At 34.6% G+C, this 17,178-nt stretch overlaps 1 long non-coding RNA gene across 1 annotated transcript; it reads left to right on the forward strand.

The window, feature by feature from the left end:
* The first annotated feature begins 259 nt into the window (after positions 1–259).
* On the forward strand, positions 260–17,149 carry LOC113119786 (uncharacterized). The gene is made up of 3 exons (XR_003294511.1): positions 260–274; positions 2,838–3,292; positions 17,106–17,149. It is a non-coding gene; the product is annotated as an uncharacterized LOC113119786 (long non-coding RNA).
* Positions 17,150–17,178: the final 29 nt, after the last annotated feature.

Below are 17,178 nucleotides of genomic sequence, written 5' to 3' on the forward strand. Positions count from 1 at the left end.
TATCATACGCATTTATATGCATACTTTGAACTTTTTGTTGTGCTGCATTACATAGGATTTCTGAAGTGCATGCAAAATATGCTGCCATAATAGTAGGTTTTTGTACATGATTACCATGACATTGCTATGTGTTGGCCGTTTTGAGTTTGTTGCTATGTGGTTGCTAGGGTGCCGAGTGGTGGCTCAGCAGTTGTATTTTGCAAACAGTGCAAAAGAAAATGTAGTAACACCTCTTTGGAGCAGCGTGAAAGAGGAGAAGAAAAGTTTAAGACAGGTAAGATTTGCTTTTATTGAGCTGTTTTTAAACACTTTAACAGTTATAAAAGTAACTAAAATCTACTCCACTGATATTACAGGACTCAAAGTTATTAGTAAATCTACCCTGATTACTGTTGAGTATTATAATAAAATAATAATAACACTGTTGTCAAATGATTACTTGGGATTAATCACATCTAAATTGCGTTTTTGTTTACGTGTGTGTACTGTGTATATTTTGCTTAAATATATCTATATATAAACTAAATATATACATGTAAATATTTTCAAAACTTACTGTGTGTGTGTGTGTGAGAATTTATACATAAATATACATATACATGTATTGTGTAAACTAAAAATTTTATAAGAAGTTTGATATCAAGGAGTTTGTTTTAATCAAGACCCCCCCCCCCCCCCCCCCCCCCCGTCAGGCAGTTTCTCATCGAAGCCAAACGGAGATTTAGGACACTGGCATTGAGTGCTGCTAACAGCATTGGGAAGGTCGAGACGTACACTTGTCAGTACGCATTAGTATGGAAGTGCGAAAATTTGTGCTCAACCAACTGCAGAATGCGGCATTAAAAAAAACAAAAAAAAACAAGCTAGCCCTCCTGAGTGGTCCACAGCTGTTGACATGGTCATTAGATACTGAATTTTTCGGTTCGTTCCCAGTGGAATTCAGGACTTGGAAAAATGAGAGTAGAAGAGCAAGAACCATTTGTTGCACTTTTTTGGTATTTACTTTAGTTACATCAGTCTGAAGTAATTTTATTTATTAGAACTAATGCTAATTAAATGGTTTGTTGTTGTTGTTTTTTAAAGAACAGCAGTTATTTGTGATCTTTTGTATCAGTGCATGTCTTTTACCTGCTATTGACCAATTTATTGTGCCCTTGGACCATGAAATATTTACATTGTTTCAGAATTATAGTATATGGGATATATTTATATGCTTTTTATTTTGGTGAGAATGTAAAACCAATTCTATTTAAAGCTTCTGTTAATATTTAACTGTATATTTAATGTATAGCCAGTTCATTTCCAGATACAGTGCTAAAATCCTGGCTGAAATGTTGTAGCAGTGAGTGAGTTTCACTCGTTTCCTTTCGTCTCAAATAAGAGATCAAGCTGCTGACGACAGTTTGATTGAAGCCATTTTCACTCACTATTTTTGGTGCTCCGCTAAATTTCAGCTCTCATATGAACTCTCATGCTGAAATAGACCAGACGGGCAAAGCGGAAACTTTTAGATTTATTTGATGTTTGAGTGCTTAAATAATGTTTATCTCAAACAAAATCTTAAGGGTAAATGTGATCTGGATGTTCTTTCAGTGGAATTTACCCGCTCATCCTCTGTTTACAGGTCAAATTTTATGTGCTGTATAAAATGTTTTGGTCATTATTTCCTATTAACTTCCTGTTTTATCCGTTAGGTGTCGCTAGTAAGTCTCCTGTGCAGTGGACACGAGTGTCATTGTTGAGAGAGGAATGTGTCCTGATTGTGCAACTTCTGCACATATAACTTAAAAGGATTGTTCTTTTACTATTGTTGAAGGAAAGACACCAGTAGTCTCACAAGTTTAAGACCGTTCACAACTTTTAAAGTCAGTTATATAAAAACATAGCCTAGATTGGTTTAATTTGAAACTGAACAGCCTGACTTCTGTTTGGTTAACTGCTAGTTAGTCATACTATAGTTCTTAAGGCACAGTCTCAACATAATGGCTTTATTTATGTAACTTGCCCAGGTGTGCATTTGCGTCACAAAACCATTCAAGTGTTGCTTCAGTTGCTTAATTGTCCACTGCTGTTTTAGTATTTAATTTACATTCTTTTATGGTATTTATTAAGTTTTTAACCAGCTTTTCATTTTATATTTTCGGGTTTCATTTTTATTATAAGTTTAAGCAACACTGTTTTTCTAAATGTCTTGATGTTTATCTTTTAAAATGTTAAAATGTATATTTTTAGTTATTTAATTTGTCATTTTTATGCTTTATTTCAATTAATCAATTTTTTTTTACAATAACAACATTGAATGATTCCTGATTTTAAAACGTATGCAGAATTTGAAAACCGTCTGTTATAATCACAACATGCCACACATTTAAAATGTGTTTTAATGCAGATGCATTTTTACACATGTTTGTCAAAAGGGCATGTAGAAACTTGTCACTTTTAAAAAACGGGTTGACATTGTATTAAACATCATCCAAGTAATCATCTTTTGTGTTACAGAATACAGAGAAAGCAAGTCATACAGTGTTAGGGTGACATGTAAATGATGAAAGGATTTACATTTTTTGGTGTACTATCTCTTTAAGTCGGAGCCACTGTAGTTGGACAAGTTATTGATGCAGTATTAAGCATCAAATCAGTGTCACTCCTGATGACTGTCAGCATCAACAGCTCTTTAGAATCTCAAACACTGAAGTATACATTGAAACTGGTTGCTGACATGAATCATTGCCTTCTCTCTATATGTCTCTTGCTCTTTGTTAATCTTCTATTCACAAATAGAGGCCAAAAGAGGCTCAGCCAGCTGGATGAGATTATCTCTTTTTTTTTCTGATTAGAAATCAGCACACCCCCCTAAAACACACGAGTGTACCATCCTCTCTCTGAGCTCCGCCCCTCTCCGTCCTCCGGCTGATATAAGGACTCCCACATCGACTCCAAACACTGTGAGAGGGAGAAAACCAGAGGTCACACTGATAAGAGAAAGGAAAAAAAGAGGCCGCTGGCATATCTGAGAGGATCAACAGAGAGACAAATCAGAGAAGAGTTGAGGAGAGAGGAAGAAAGCTGCCTGGAGGACGCCACGTGTGTGTGTGTGAGTGTGTGCATATGTATGTTGAGACAGGCAAAGGAAGATTCCAGGAATATTTGTGAGACTGACAGAGGACGAAAGTACATCATGGATCCCTCAAGTCCCTCAGAGGGCCCCGTGGAACCCAAAGAAAGGAGGAAAATCCAGTTCGCCGTCCCACCAACAGAACCAACTCAGCTGGACCCTCGGCAGGTTGAGATGGTATGACTTTCACACACACACACACACACACGCTGACTGGTAGAAATGACCCTTTTGGGCCCTGAGCTATCCTGGTGAAGCGGTTTAAAGTCACTTTGAAGTGTTAGCGTGCATGATGAGACTTGAAAATGAGCAGATTTACTTAAAACAGATGAGGCTTAATTTAAGTTCTTAAAAAAAAATTATAGTGGGACATTTTCATGAATTTGGTGCAAAAATAAAAATGGAATTACTCTAATGTAAAATACATTTATATATTTTCATTTGTATTGTAGTTATTTTATGCTATTTTAATTGTAAAAAAAAATGTTTTAATTTTAATGTTACATGAATTAGAATCTAATGAGTATAATCGAAATGACAAAAAATACAAATGCACAACTTACAATACAAATGTATTACTTGTGTATGCTATTCTATGTATGATGTTTTATTTAAAAAAGAATTGTTAAAAATCTTTTTAAAAATCGAATGTTTAAAGTTCCCCTATGGGTAATGAAAGGTTACATTTTGGTTTTGGGAGTCCTCAAAAGCAGGTTGACATGCATGCAAGGTAAAAAAAAAAACACTTTCATTGTCTCTAAATATGCATTTATTTTTACCTTATTTGCTCAACGACTCCCAACCAATTAGTTGAATGATTAATTTTTCAAAATCCCTCCTTTGCGTGAAGCTAATATGCAGTGATTGGTTCTGTTGGTCTCACTTTTATTTCATCATGCCTGTAATAAAGCAGCATTTAGAAACTGCTATTTTTACCGCCCCAAAAGTGTCATCTAGTGGCAAAGAATGAATTAGCATTTTCATCCAGACCAATGCTAAAAGACCAAGTGGGCGGGCAATATGTTGATGTCAACATGAAATGGCTTGGGGTTTGTTTTAAAGGTATCCCCGGGTATTAAGACAATTATAGCTTGATATAAATTATGTTTCTTATTGAAATATCTAATAGAAAACCCATGAAAGATGTGTGTTGTTTAAAAAAATTGACATCGTTTTTACACCATTATTTTATGTGCACAGTACATTCTGCGTTGATGACGTCAAATGGTTGAAATCGGCGAGCTTCTGACACTTTTTACCACAACACAGCTCCGAATACACATTTCAAGAAAATTAAATACTGATATTATACTACAACAAGAGAAGCAATATAAGACTTCACTGATTTCCTAGCGATAAAAAGAGGAGAAAAGAATGGGAAGATGCATGTGGACGAATAACACTTCCTAAAGACCCGCTTTTTTTATCTCCACTTCAGCCCTGATACCTTAGAGGTTTCTAGTGGACCACAGCTACTGAAACAGCTTACAAATGGCTGAGATAAGAAATGCTATGCCATCCTGTTAGGATGTTTCAGTACTCTTTCAGTAGCTGTAGTCATCATATCAGTATTTTATTTTCTGAGTTGTCTATTCTGATTTAACTGTAACGGGTAGCTCACAGGTAGTTTTTTTCATTCATTTTCCGTCATCAGAATAATGGGGCCCCAAAGTCCAAAATGTGTATAAAACTATGTGATTTTTTTTTTTTATAACAAATCTTTAAAGGGTTTTCCACTACATATATACATTAAGCTATACAAGTCTTCATTCCCAGGGATCCCTTTAAGAACGACTCGTTTCAATGATTCAGAGTCAACTTTCTGTTGAGAGACAATAACTTTGTATGGAGCACTTTCAGATTTAATACTTAGCAGGATGTTTTCATTCATTTGTTACACACTGCATGGAAGGTCATTTTAAAAATTCATAATAGTGGCACTTTAAAATGAAGATTAAAAAATAAGTTCTGTTACAATACTAAAGGGAGTCAAATGAAAGTAAGGGAAATTACAAAAAAGTATATAACTTGTTATTCATGCTATTTTAATATTAATAATTTTAAAAAAAAGTACCATTTTAAAATAAAAAAAAATGTTACAGAAATGACAATCTAATGACAATAAAGGACATCCTGGAAGAAATGTGCTTATTTGTCATTAAAGTAATGCCAAAATGCAAAACAACCTTAATGGTCTGAGAAATAGGCTTCATATTATTTATGAAAATAATATTTTTCAATTTTCCTTTTAATGTTGGGGTCAAATTTGACCTGGAGTTATGTTTACCCTACACACTCACTGAGCACGCTCATAAAAAGCGAAGTTTTAAGGCTATAAATCTGTCCTGGAAATGGTAAACGGTGTGTGACCTGGACTGGGGTGAGTTGATGTTCTGGATACCAGGATGTGGTTTTATTGCCTCTGCATGCAGTGGGTAAACTGCACCATGTTCATCTGCATGTTTCTAAGTCCACCATTGATTTTGGCCTTCAGTTGCATTGCACATGCATTTTTGAGATAAAGATGTGCACGGATGACTGTGAATTTCTTTTTTTCTGGATCTCTGAGAGTACAGATGAAAGACTGTGTGTGTTTGTCATCCTGGACCAGTTCCCTGTCCTGTTTGTGTTGTAATTTTAGTCTTAACAAAGTGGGTCGGGGAGCTGTTCTGTACTGTGCTGCTGCAGAGATAGGCCAGCGAATCATCCTCGCGAGACACAAGTTAAAAGAGGTGCGAGGAAAAGAAACCCGATACGTCTACACTCTATAGCAAATATGTAAACACATTTATTCGGTGAAGGTATTATTCATAAAAAAATAAACATACATGCATTAGTTACTCGCCAAATTGACTTTGTAATGGAACACCAAAAGAGAAGATTTGTAAAATGTCTCCACTCCAAACAGTCCATTTTTAGTATCATGGATGCACTATATTAATCGTCTTGTTATTTTAGTATATATATATATATATATATATATATATTTATATATATGTGTATATATATTTATATATATATATGTATATATGTATATATATGTGTATATATATATATATATATGTATATGTGTAATATATATATATATATATATATATATATATATATATATATATATATATATATATATGTATGTTTTTTTTTTTTTTTTTGGATTTACATTTTAGTTTCAGGTTTAATTTGTAGTTAACTATAATAACTATAGTCTCCACTTCTTGAGTTTTTATATATTTTTTCAATTTTTGAGTTGACTAATCAAGTTCACAAATTTGGTCTGAATGATTTGTTCACAAATCTGGCCGTTCATATAGGTTTGAAACTTCATGAGGGTGAGAAAATGGTGACAGAATTGTCAAATATTGCATGAACCCTTCATTTAACATCAAGTGTAATGTTCTGTATGGAAAGGACGTTGTGACCTTTAAGCCTCCTCTTGAGATGGACGCATGTGTTGTGTTTGCTGGTGCCAGATTTCATGAATGGATGGCTTGCAGAGCAGCGGCTGTTACATGAACAAAACCTAATGATCATCTTCTCTAGCCTGATCTCAAATTATACAAAGATCTTCAATGAAAGGAAGAACATTGGATCATTTTGTCTTAAATAGAAATCTAAGGTAGTTTCCAACATCATATGATAATGTGTACATCAGCTTCTCCTTCTTTAATCGTATTGTGTGGCTCATGGAAACAGTCCAGCAGCGTCTGTGGAACAGCTTGAGCTGAATCAGTTTTTTTCCTGCCTCTCTGGTTTCTAACTGAATCTTCCGGCCAGGTTCCAAAATATGCATTCAGCTAAGTATCTAATCAGATATATCCATAAATATCATCAAGGAAGCATTACATTCATCAAAATTGACAGTAAAGAAATGTATAATGTTAGATTTCTATTTCAAATAAATGCTGTTTTCTATTCAGTGTGAGTTTATCACGGTTTCTACAAAAATAAGAAGCATCACAATTGTTTTCAGCATCGATGATGATAAGAAATGTTTCTTGAGCAGCAAGTCATCATATTAGAATGATTTCTGAAGGATCGAGTAAAGACTGCTGAAAATTCAGCTTTGCATCACAGAAATAAATAGCATTTTAAAATGTTCCAATAAAAAAGTCATTTGATTGTAATATTCCACCATAGTATTGTTTTTACTGTATTTGTGATCTATTAGTCTCGTGATCAATGCTTAAAGCAAGAAATGTAAATTCTACAAACTCAAGACATCAAATTTTCAAGTAATTTTAGATTTTTACCAGAAGGTTCCATTTGTTAATATTACATTAGTTAAAGGGGGGGTGAAATGCTCGTTTTCACTCAATATCGTGTTAATCTTGAGTACCTATAGAGTAGTACTGCATCCTTCATAACTACAAAAAGTCTTTAGTTTTATTATATTTATAAGAGAAAGATAGTCTGTACCGATTTTTCCCAGAAAAACACGAGCGGCTGGAGGCGTGACGTGTGGGCGGAGCTAAAGAATCACGAGCGCGAGTAGGCTTTTGCGTTGAGAGCATGTGGAAGCTGTGACATTACCGTGAGGAAAAAAACATCATCCAAAACAAACCATGGCTAACAGTCAGATTCAGCGTATATTTATGATACAGAATCAGATCCCGAGGCAGAAATTGAACGAGAGCAGCGGCAGCAATGACTACAGCAGGACGTCTCTATGCGGTATGTATTGAAACTGTATATATTTGCTTAGCGGTTTTGGAAAATGACTAAGTTCCACTTTATTTTTTTTATTTTATTTTTTTTATTTTTTTAAGCTGTACATGTGGAAAGTGCAGTTTGATGGCAACATCGCATGTTAAATATAGTTAACAAATGGAACTGTATTGTAAAGTGTTACTAACAATGCAAAGAAAATGATTTTTGCACTGTGTGGACACCACAAATGACTTAGACAGGGTTGCGTGCCACTTCTTAACTTCATATTTTAACAGAAATCAGGGTTGCTACTTCTCCGTCCTAGATTTTATAATTGCCTGCGAAACCTTCAGCTACTTTTGTAACAAGGACCTCTGAAGAACAGAGATCACTGAAGACATTGAGATGTGAACTAGTAACCCGTTTCATTTCTTCACCTATTCACCTTTATCTTATTTAAGGTACACACTAGATGAAGTACAGCCGACGCTGATCCAGACTATGGATTCTCTCTCTCTCTCTCTCTCTCTCTCTCTATATATATATATATATATATATATGGCAGCACAGTTTAACTTTAGATGTCCCAAAGGAGATAAAACACCCAGGGAACTTCATCATCCTAGATCTGAATTTCATTATGACGCTAAAATGAATGTCTGTTACACACACACACACAAAAAGTTGGATAAATGGAAAAATTAACACCTTGTTTTATTTGTGATGCGGTCACATGGGGAAATTGTCATTGACAACATGCCCTGCTATTGGGTTTTATGAATTGTATTTTTTCCTTGTCAGTAATGGTGGAAAAGTTTAATAGTTTTGCTGTAGTAAAGACTTTAAGGCAATGAAGTAAAAAGTGTGAAAACTATACCTGGTCTCCCTTATAAGACATATGAAATACAGTAGTCAACATTTGAAGTGGATCAGAAAAGTTGTCCTAAGAAAAGAATGCATTTTGGTTTTGGGAAAACTTTTGGTTTTGATCCACTTTAGATCTTAACTACTTTATATGACCGAAAAATGAGTTTGTGCCTCAAGTTACACTCATCTAGGCCAAAATACACTTGATATCATTTTATGTGCATCACACAGTGAAAAGACGATGCACTTCATTGTGGCAACTATGAGTTCAAGTAAACAGGAAAAAACAATGAGAAGAGTGGTTTATATAAGAGCGATTTAGTGAAGACAAACACTGCTCCAGGAAACATCTAATACAAGCACATATAAATGTGAGCCAGTGTTTTACTGAACTCCTTTAAACTACAGGATACTACCATTTTAGTTTTAAAGGCTTTGTAAGAAGCTTCTAACACATTCCAAGGCTGCGTTTATTTATAGTAAAATAGTAATATTGTGAAATATATTAACAATTTTAAAATTTGATTATTCCTGTGATGCAAAGCTGTATTTTCAGCATCATAACTGCAGTCTTCAGGGTCACATGATCCTTTAGAAATCATTCTGATTCGCTGATTTGCTGCTATACATTTAAGCCAGTGATTCTAGAAAGAATGACATCAGGATTATCGTTTCTCATATGATTAATCTCTCCAAAGGTAAATGTCACTATATTATTGTGCTATCTAATCCTAAGGCACTATAGATTGCTATAAGAGCTGTCAGACATTGTGAGAGTATTTACCTAAAGGACACTTAGGGGTTCATTGATTACTGTCTGTTTATCTATGACCTAAAAATGCACAGGGTCATCATCACACAAGCCATTAGACTAAACAGCTCCTGCTGCTTCTAGATTAGAAAGACAGTAAAGTATTGATCAACTAGAGGAATGTTCTGGGTCCAATACAGCTGAAGCTCTATTGACAGACTGTGACATGTTGTTGAGTTCTACACACTGCCATTTTTTTATTTATTTTTTATTTTTAGGCAGTTTGAAGCACTGATACATTGCTTTTATTTGTTGGTTTTGGGTTAGCCTGTGGGATCTGTCATTCATGGTGTAGTGCGGTGGGTGGTTGCAGCATAGGATGGGCATGAGCGTGTTGGTTTGGTTTGCTTTCTATCAGCAGTGAACTTTCAGTCTTTGACCTCCGGTCACTCAAGGGGGACTGTCCCTATAAAAGTGGAATGCAAGTTGCTTTGGATAAAAGCATTTACAAATTGAGCAAACATTTGTATTTTATTAATTTTAATTCATAATAGATTTAGATTTATTTTTTATTTTTTTTTGATGATAAACTGGATGTAGGTTTTTTAATTGTATTATTTTTTGTATCATATTTTGTATAACAGATTTAATAAACTATATCTTAATTTATAATAGAATAGGTGTAGCTTTTATTTCATCTAGATAGTATGTAGATTTGATTTTTTTTTTATGATAATAATTGTCAAAAATTTACAATAGAACATATGCAGATTTTTGTTTTCAATTCCATACCAGATTGGATATAGATTTCATTTGATATTAATGAGTATAGATTTAATTTGTTTTTATAACAGACTGGATGTAGATTTTTATTTTATAGGTTTTTAATTATAAATGATAATATAATGATTTGAGTGAGTTGACAAAAATACATTTACATTTTATGAATTTGTTGTAGTATTTTCGTTTTGCATTACTGACAACGGCACATAAACATAATTTATAATGCTCATTGTTTCCAGATTTGAGAGTGATTCACGTAGCATAAGTGACTCAGAAACTGTCCAGAAATTTTAGATTTTCAGATTTGAACTACATTTAAAATCTCCGATTTCCAATATGGCCTCAGACTCTAAATATAGCTTGAATCTAAAAGCAAAAGGGCACATAATATATTACATAAGGCGATGGTGCCAGCTTGTATTATGAAGAGGTGATGACAGTGCCAGAGAGTGAGATTATGTAATTTCAGCAGTGCAAAACTGTCATTGAAATCTCACAATGGTCAAGCTGCGCTCCACAGCCGGTGACTGGAAATCTGCTGAAGAGTTGCAGAGAAATACGGCCTTCTGGGACATGAGTGAAAAACACTGAGTAAAAAGTTGCTAGACTCTGGATTTTACAGTTAATCCACTGTCTACACACACACACAGACTCGCTGACGTCACGAGGTAACATTTGGTGCTGTGTGTGTTGTAAACAGAAATGAGCAAGGACTCTGATTTTATTTTTTAAGTCTATCCACAGGGACAGACAGCATCAGATTCACTGCTCAGTTCATGCTGAAATGTGTGTGTGTTGAGGATGTGTATGTCCAAGCAATTTAATCATATTGCAACATTGCTTGGTGATAAAAAATAATAAATATATAGATTACAGTAATTTGAGCCATGCATTAGAGAAAAATATTTGTGTCTGTGTGTGTGTGTGTATATATATATATATATGACACACACACACACACTGTATTTAATAAAGTGTATAGAGTATATATATATCTTTATATATAAAGTCAACATTGTCTATATATATTTTAGATTTATTAAAATGTATTTGATTATATTTTATATATTATTCAAATAAATGTCACTCATTTAATATATTATTCAAATATTATTCAGATAATTGTCGCTCGGTTTACTGTAATTATTATGTACATCTCTGAGCAGCTAGGTTGTTGCTTGCAATTTATTTTTTGTCTCTAAACCATGAGCGTTTCTAGTCTGCAATGCGAAAAATGTTGTAACCGTTTGTGTAAGAGTAAAGCACAAATATTTAACAGAACCTGAGGGAAAGGAGGACTCATAATATCATAATGGCAAATCCATCTGGAACACAGGACTTGCTGCTTGCGTAGAAAATGCTGTTAGCCTGTCTTCATAACAGCTGTTTTGTTAATGAATTTAACATGTCTGCACCTTGTGTAAAGAGAGTCACCAAAAGCCAGGAAAGATTTGGAGTGCTCTAGTTATTTTACGTGTACAAAGATGTAGCCGATTTTGTCTTTTCCTCTGTACGGTAATGTGATTTGTGGGTAACACTTTATAATAGCTGCACACTATTAATCATTAATTAAGCATTAGTAAACAGATAATTCATAATTTATTAAGCATTAATAAGCACAGTAATATTAACAGTAATAAGCAGTTTATAAATACAGATATAAATGCTTTATTCTTGATTTAAAAGCATATCTATAATGTGTTTAATAATTGTATTTTCATACTTTATTCATGATCAATTTATCATTTCTCAATGAAGTATAGCATTATTTACAAACCAGTTATTTAGGAGTTGCCAGTGAGATCACATCATAAGATCACAAGAAATGTAGTAAATTAAGGTAGTTAAATCATTTAGTAGTGGTCAGTTAACTATTTATGTGAGCTCATCTAAAGTGAGGACTAGTTATGCCTTGTAAAGCATTTATAAAGGATGTTTAAAGGCTCAGTTATCTTTTAAACAAAAAAACAGAAACAAACACAACACAGTGACACAGAACATAGAAATATTAAAAGCCTTTAAATCTCATTTGTAAAAGCTTTACAAGGCATAAATAGTCCTCACTTAAGATGAGCTCACAAAATAGTTAACTAACAACTACATATGTTTTATAACTACCTGAATTAACCCTGAATTACAGAAGAAATACATGTTAATAAACCATTTAATAACACTATAAGTAACTATTACTATATGTCTGAATAAAAAGATGTATGAATGCACATTTAAATAGTTTATTAATCATTTACTTACAATTTCTAAGTGATCTTATTAACCACAGACAACTCCTTAATAACTGGTGTGTAAATAATGTTATTCTTAATTTAGAAATGATAAATTGATCATCAATAAAGTATGAAAAAACTATTATTAAATACATTATAGATATGCTTTTAAATCAGGTATAAAGCATTTATATCTGTATTTATAAACTGCTTATAAATGTCTATTAATGCTTTATAAATGATGAATTAACTGTTTCCTAATGCTAAACTAATGATTAATAGCATGCAGTTATTATAAAGTGTTACCGATTTGGGTACTTAACATTAGGTGTGACTTGAGTCAGAGCATAAGAACTTGATCGTTTTTAGGATAAAATGACTGTCAACCACAAAAAGACAAAACATCAACTTAAAGAACTATATAAACTGGAAGTTTGTACTTTCCTCAAGTAAATGTGAGTGGTGTTGCTGCCATGATAACTGCAAATATGTTGCTAGGTAGCTGCTAAGGTTTTATTTTTTTATTTTATTATTTTTTGGCTGCATTTTTGCTAGGGTGTTCTTCTGAGAGGGTTTTAATATTTTATGTGGTTGCTAGAGTGTTCTAAGTGGCTTTAATATGTTATGCGGTTGCTATGGTGTTCTGAGTGTTTCTGATGTGTGACTATGTGGTTTCTAGGCTCTTTTAAGGGTTTTAATTTATTTGGTTTCTAAGATGTTCTAAGTGACTTTGTGTTATGCGGTTACTAGGGTGTTCTGGGTGATTCTAATGTGTGGTTATGCAGTTGCTAGGGTATTTTAAGTGGTTTTAATGTGTTATGCAGTTGCTAGGGTGTTCTAAGATGCTTTGTGTTATGCAGTTGCTAGGGTGTTTTAATGTGTTATGCAGTTGCTAGGGAATTTATGTGATTTTAGTGTTTTATGCAGTTGCTAGGGTGTCCTAAGTTGCTTTGTATTATGCAGTTGCTAGGGTGTTTTAATTTGTTATGCAGTTGCTAGGGTATTTTAAGTGATTTAGTGTTTTATGCAGTTGCTAGGGTGTTCTAAGTTGCTTTGTGTTATGCAGTTGCTAGGGTGTTTTAATGTGTTATGCAGTTGCTAGGGTATTTTAAGTGGTATAAATGTGTTATGCAGTTGCTAGGGTGTTCTAAGTTGCTTTGTTGTTATGCAGTTGCTAGGTTGTTTTAATGTGTTATACAGTTGCTAGGGTGTTCTAATTGGCTTTACTGTGTTATGCAGTTGCTAGGGTGTTTTAATGTGTATACAGTTGCTAGGGTGTTCTAATTGGGCTTTACTGTGTTATGCAGTTGCTAGGGTGTTTTAATGTTTTATGCAGTTGCTAGGGTGTTCTAATTGGCTTTGTGTTATGCAGTTGCTAGGGTGTTCTAAGTTGCTTTATTTTATGCAGTTGCTAGGGTGTTCTAATTGGATTTACTGTGTTATACACTTGCGTGAAGTGAAGTGAAGTGACATTCAGCCAAGTATGGTGACCCATACTCAGAATTTGCAGAATTTGCCTCTGCATTTAACCCATCCGAAATGCACACACACAAAGCAGTGAACACACACACACTGTGAGCACACACCCGGAGCAGTGGGCAGCCATTTATGCTGCGGCGCCCGGGGAGCAGTTGGGGGTTCGATGCCTTGCTCAAGGGCACCTAAGTCGTGGTATTGAAGGTGGAGAGAGAGCTGTTGATTTTAGTGTGTCACTGTGGTTTCTAGGGGTTTTCTAAGTGGTTTCAGCTTGTTGCTTTGTGGTTGTCAGTGCATCACTTACTGTGACCTTATTCTATGCATCACACTCATGCATTAAACTGCTAATCATCACAGGTTTTTGTAGAGAACAAAATCATGAATATGTGAATATTGCTTTGCATCAGATAATACTTTGGCAAAATCAGTGATAATTTCCTCTTCAAAAGTGCTGGTTTTATCAACCCCAAGACTTTATAAATATAACCTTGTCTCCAGACAGACTGATACTCTTGAATTTGTGTTAAGTCAGCTGGCTGGACTAGAGTTTAGTTTGTAATATGCATCAGACGGTCAGTGAATAGAAGAACTGTGTTGTCTAAGACTGCAGGAAATATTGAATGTTGAAGGAACACATGCATGACAGGTTTGTTTTGAGAGCACATCCAAGAGTGAAAAAGGGCTGGAGATGGAAAAGTTGGCAAATTGCACAAGTTTTTTTTTTTTTTTTTTTTTGAGATGGGAGACAATGTTTTATGTCAGTTAGCAATTATGTGTATACATGGCATATGTGAAAGAACATCTGGGAAAGAATGTTCTTTTCTTTTCTTTAGACTGCATGGAGTTCTGAGAAGTAACTATCTGTATTTCTGCATGATTGGCTTCAAAAAGCAAAAAAGTGCTCTGAACCTCATCAAAGTTAGTTGTAGCAAACAACACAAAAGCTGTTTGACTGTGTTTCTGTTTCACCCTTACCCAGTCGTGTTGTGGAGGAGGATTTGCCAAAGAACACTTTGCTTCCTCCCAGAGCACTGTGAACTCTGCTCCAGTGCTGCTGAAGAACATCCAGGTGGCCTGTGGGATATTTAAAAGGGCTACAATTATTTCTTGTCTTTTATTTGGAGAGCTTATTGGTAACACTAAGAGGTTTACTCTTATTCAGTGTTTTTCATTATGTAAAAAAAGCTTTATCTACAGCAAATGTTTGAATTAGATTCCACTGCAGAACTTTTTTAAAAGCAGGGTAGATGATTTGGTTTAAAAAAAAAAATTAAGCTGGTTTAAAGTCACATCCCCATAGCAATCAATCACTGAGTTAAGTGGTCTAAATGTATTTATATCATCTGTGGAAGGTGTAGGGGCATAAAATGTTTGTCCAATCATACCCCTCGGTCCGAGGGCTGTGCTAACCTGCCTGTCAATGGTATGTTTTCGCATACATTGACACATCTTGTTCATGCAGACATGGTACGTCATCAGTGCGTTCCATTACGCTACTGCAGACCGACTGAGAATGGAAGGTGTTAGCATTGTAATATTATGCACTTTGTACTGTAATGTTTTTATCGCCGGTGAATAAGATCACATTCGTGTGTTTCGCAGGAGGTGTGGCTTTGGAGAGTGATTTGCAGGGAGGGTGGGATTTTATGCTTTTAGCCTGCTATTGTTAGCAAGGTATTCAAGAACATTTATAATTTAGTTATTCAAAAACCATATGTTTCTCTGTAATAAAAAATATTTTTTTTTTTTTAAAATAACATGAAAAACCTTGGAATCTTATCATTCCTCAAAAAGACTCTTTAGATTATTAAAATGTTCTATACACTAAGAACATTGTTCTTTTAAACAAACAAAAAAATGTGCTTACAAACACGGATCCATGAAAATGACTAAAAACACTATTATGGCATGCTGGCCCAGTAGTTGGCGATATCACTTTGTATACAAACACTACATGTCCGCACACATACACACATATGCCTATAGACTGAAAATTAATGTGCATTACATCACCATTTCCACAAATTTGCGTTTTTGTAGTTTGCACAGAGATGACAAATTGCACTTTTCTTTTTTCAAAAGTTTGCATTTTTAGGCCCCCAAGTTGTGGAAAGGAATGGCAATAATGCATGAAAATGTTTTTAGTTGAAAATTGTGTTGTGTAAAAACCCCCACAGAGTTTAGCTCTAACCTTGATCAAACTTACCCTGTAACTTTCTAGTAATCCAGAAGACCTTGATTAGCTTGTTCCGGTGTGATTGATTAGGGTTGGAGCTAACTCTGCAAGGCTGGAGATGAGAACTGCTGTGTTAAAGGAAGACTTGCGTAATCCTTCAAGGTTCTTCTGAAATCTAATCAGGTGCTCTTTTGTGAAAGACGTTCTCTTTTGATCAGAGCTCAAATCACTTGGGTATAGTTTGGGATCGAACTTATTGACTGGTTGTCTCATTTTCAAATAAGTTTGACAATTGATTTGTGAAAATGCATTTATCTGCAATTATCAATTGTGATTAAAACAAAAAATACGTTATTGTACCTGGAGGGAAATCTGTCTTGGACCAAACTGTGAAGGTCACTAACTATTCTCCTATTCTCTTTTAGTGAACTCTCAGTTAAGAATTGTGAGGTTTCAGTCAGGATTTTGCCATGATGTGGGATTGTTTACCTGGCAGAGTTCGACTAGGAGATTAGTTGAGGAAGAGCTATTTTCTTGAGATCATTAGTCAGTCAGTTCTTTGTGTACTTTTGAGCGTCGTTGTGCTCTAGAGTCACTTTTTCCATTTGTGTCCTGTGCAATTGATATCAGGCAGATTTGTATGAATGTTTTCTGTTCAGGGACAGGTTTGAGTGGAGTGAGGCTTCGGATACAATTCTCTAATTCACATTTTTGGCCAAGCTGTCACACGTGCAATGACATATATTCAAAGTCCTCATTAAAGTCAACATCTAGAACCGGTTTCCCAAATAGGGATATTGCAGGGTGTTGTTATAGATTGTCGGAGAAATTAATGGCAAATAAATACAAATGTAAAGTAAACAAATAGAGAATGGTTCACTTAAAAGTAAATAAGATAAGTCAAATAACAAACTTTTGTCACTAGCAAAGATGTTGTAAAATGTATTATGTTGCAGGAGGACTAACCATGTCATTTCTGTAATCACTGTGAGTAAAGGTGTACTGGCTTCTCACTGATTTTCTTAGATTTTTCCCGTTAACGATTCTCCACTACTTGTCTTTCAGATTCGACGACGAAGACCCACACTGCCACTTTGTTCAGAGTAGCAGACCAAACATCTCCTGAGGATGACATCTC

Source organism: Carassius auratus, chromosome 19, assembly GCF_003368295.1.
Source record: "Carassius auratus strain Wakin chromosome 19, ASM336829v1, whole genome shotgun sequence".
NCBI classification, from domain to species: Eukaryota; Metazoa; Chordata; class Actinopteri; order Cypriniformes; family Cyprinidae; genus Carassius; species Carassius auratus.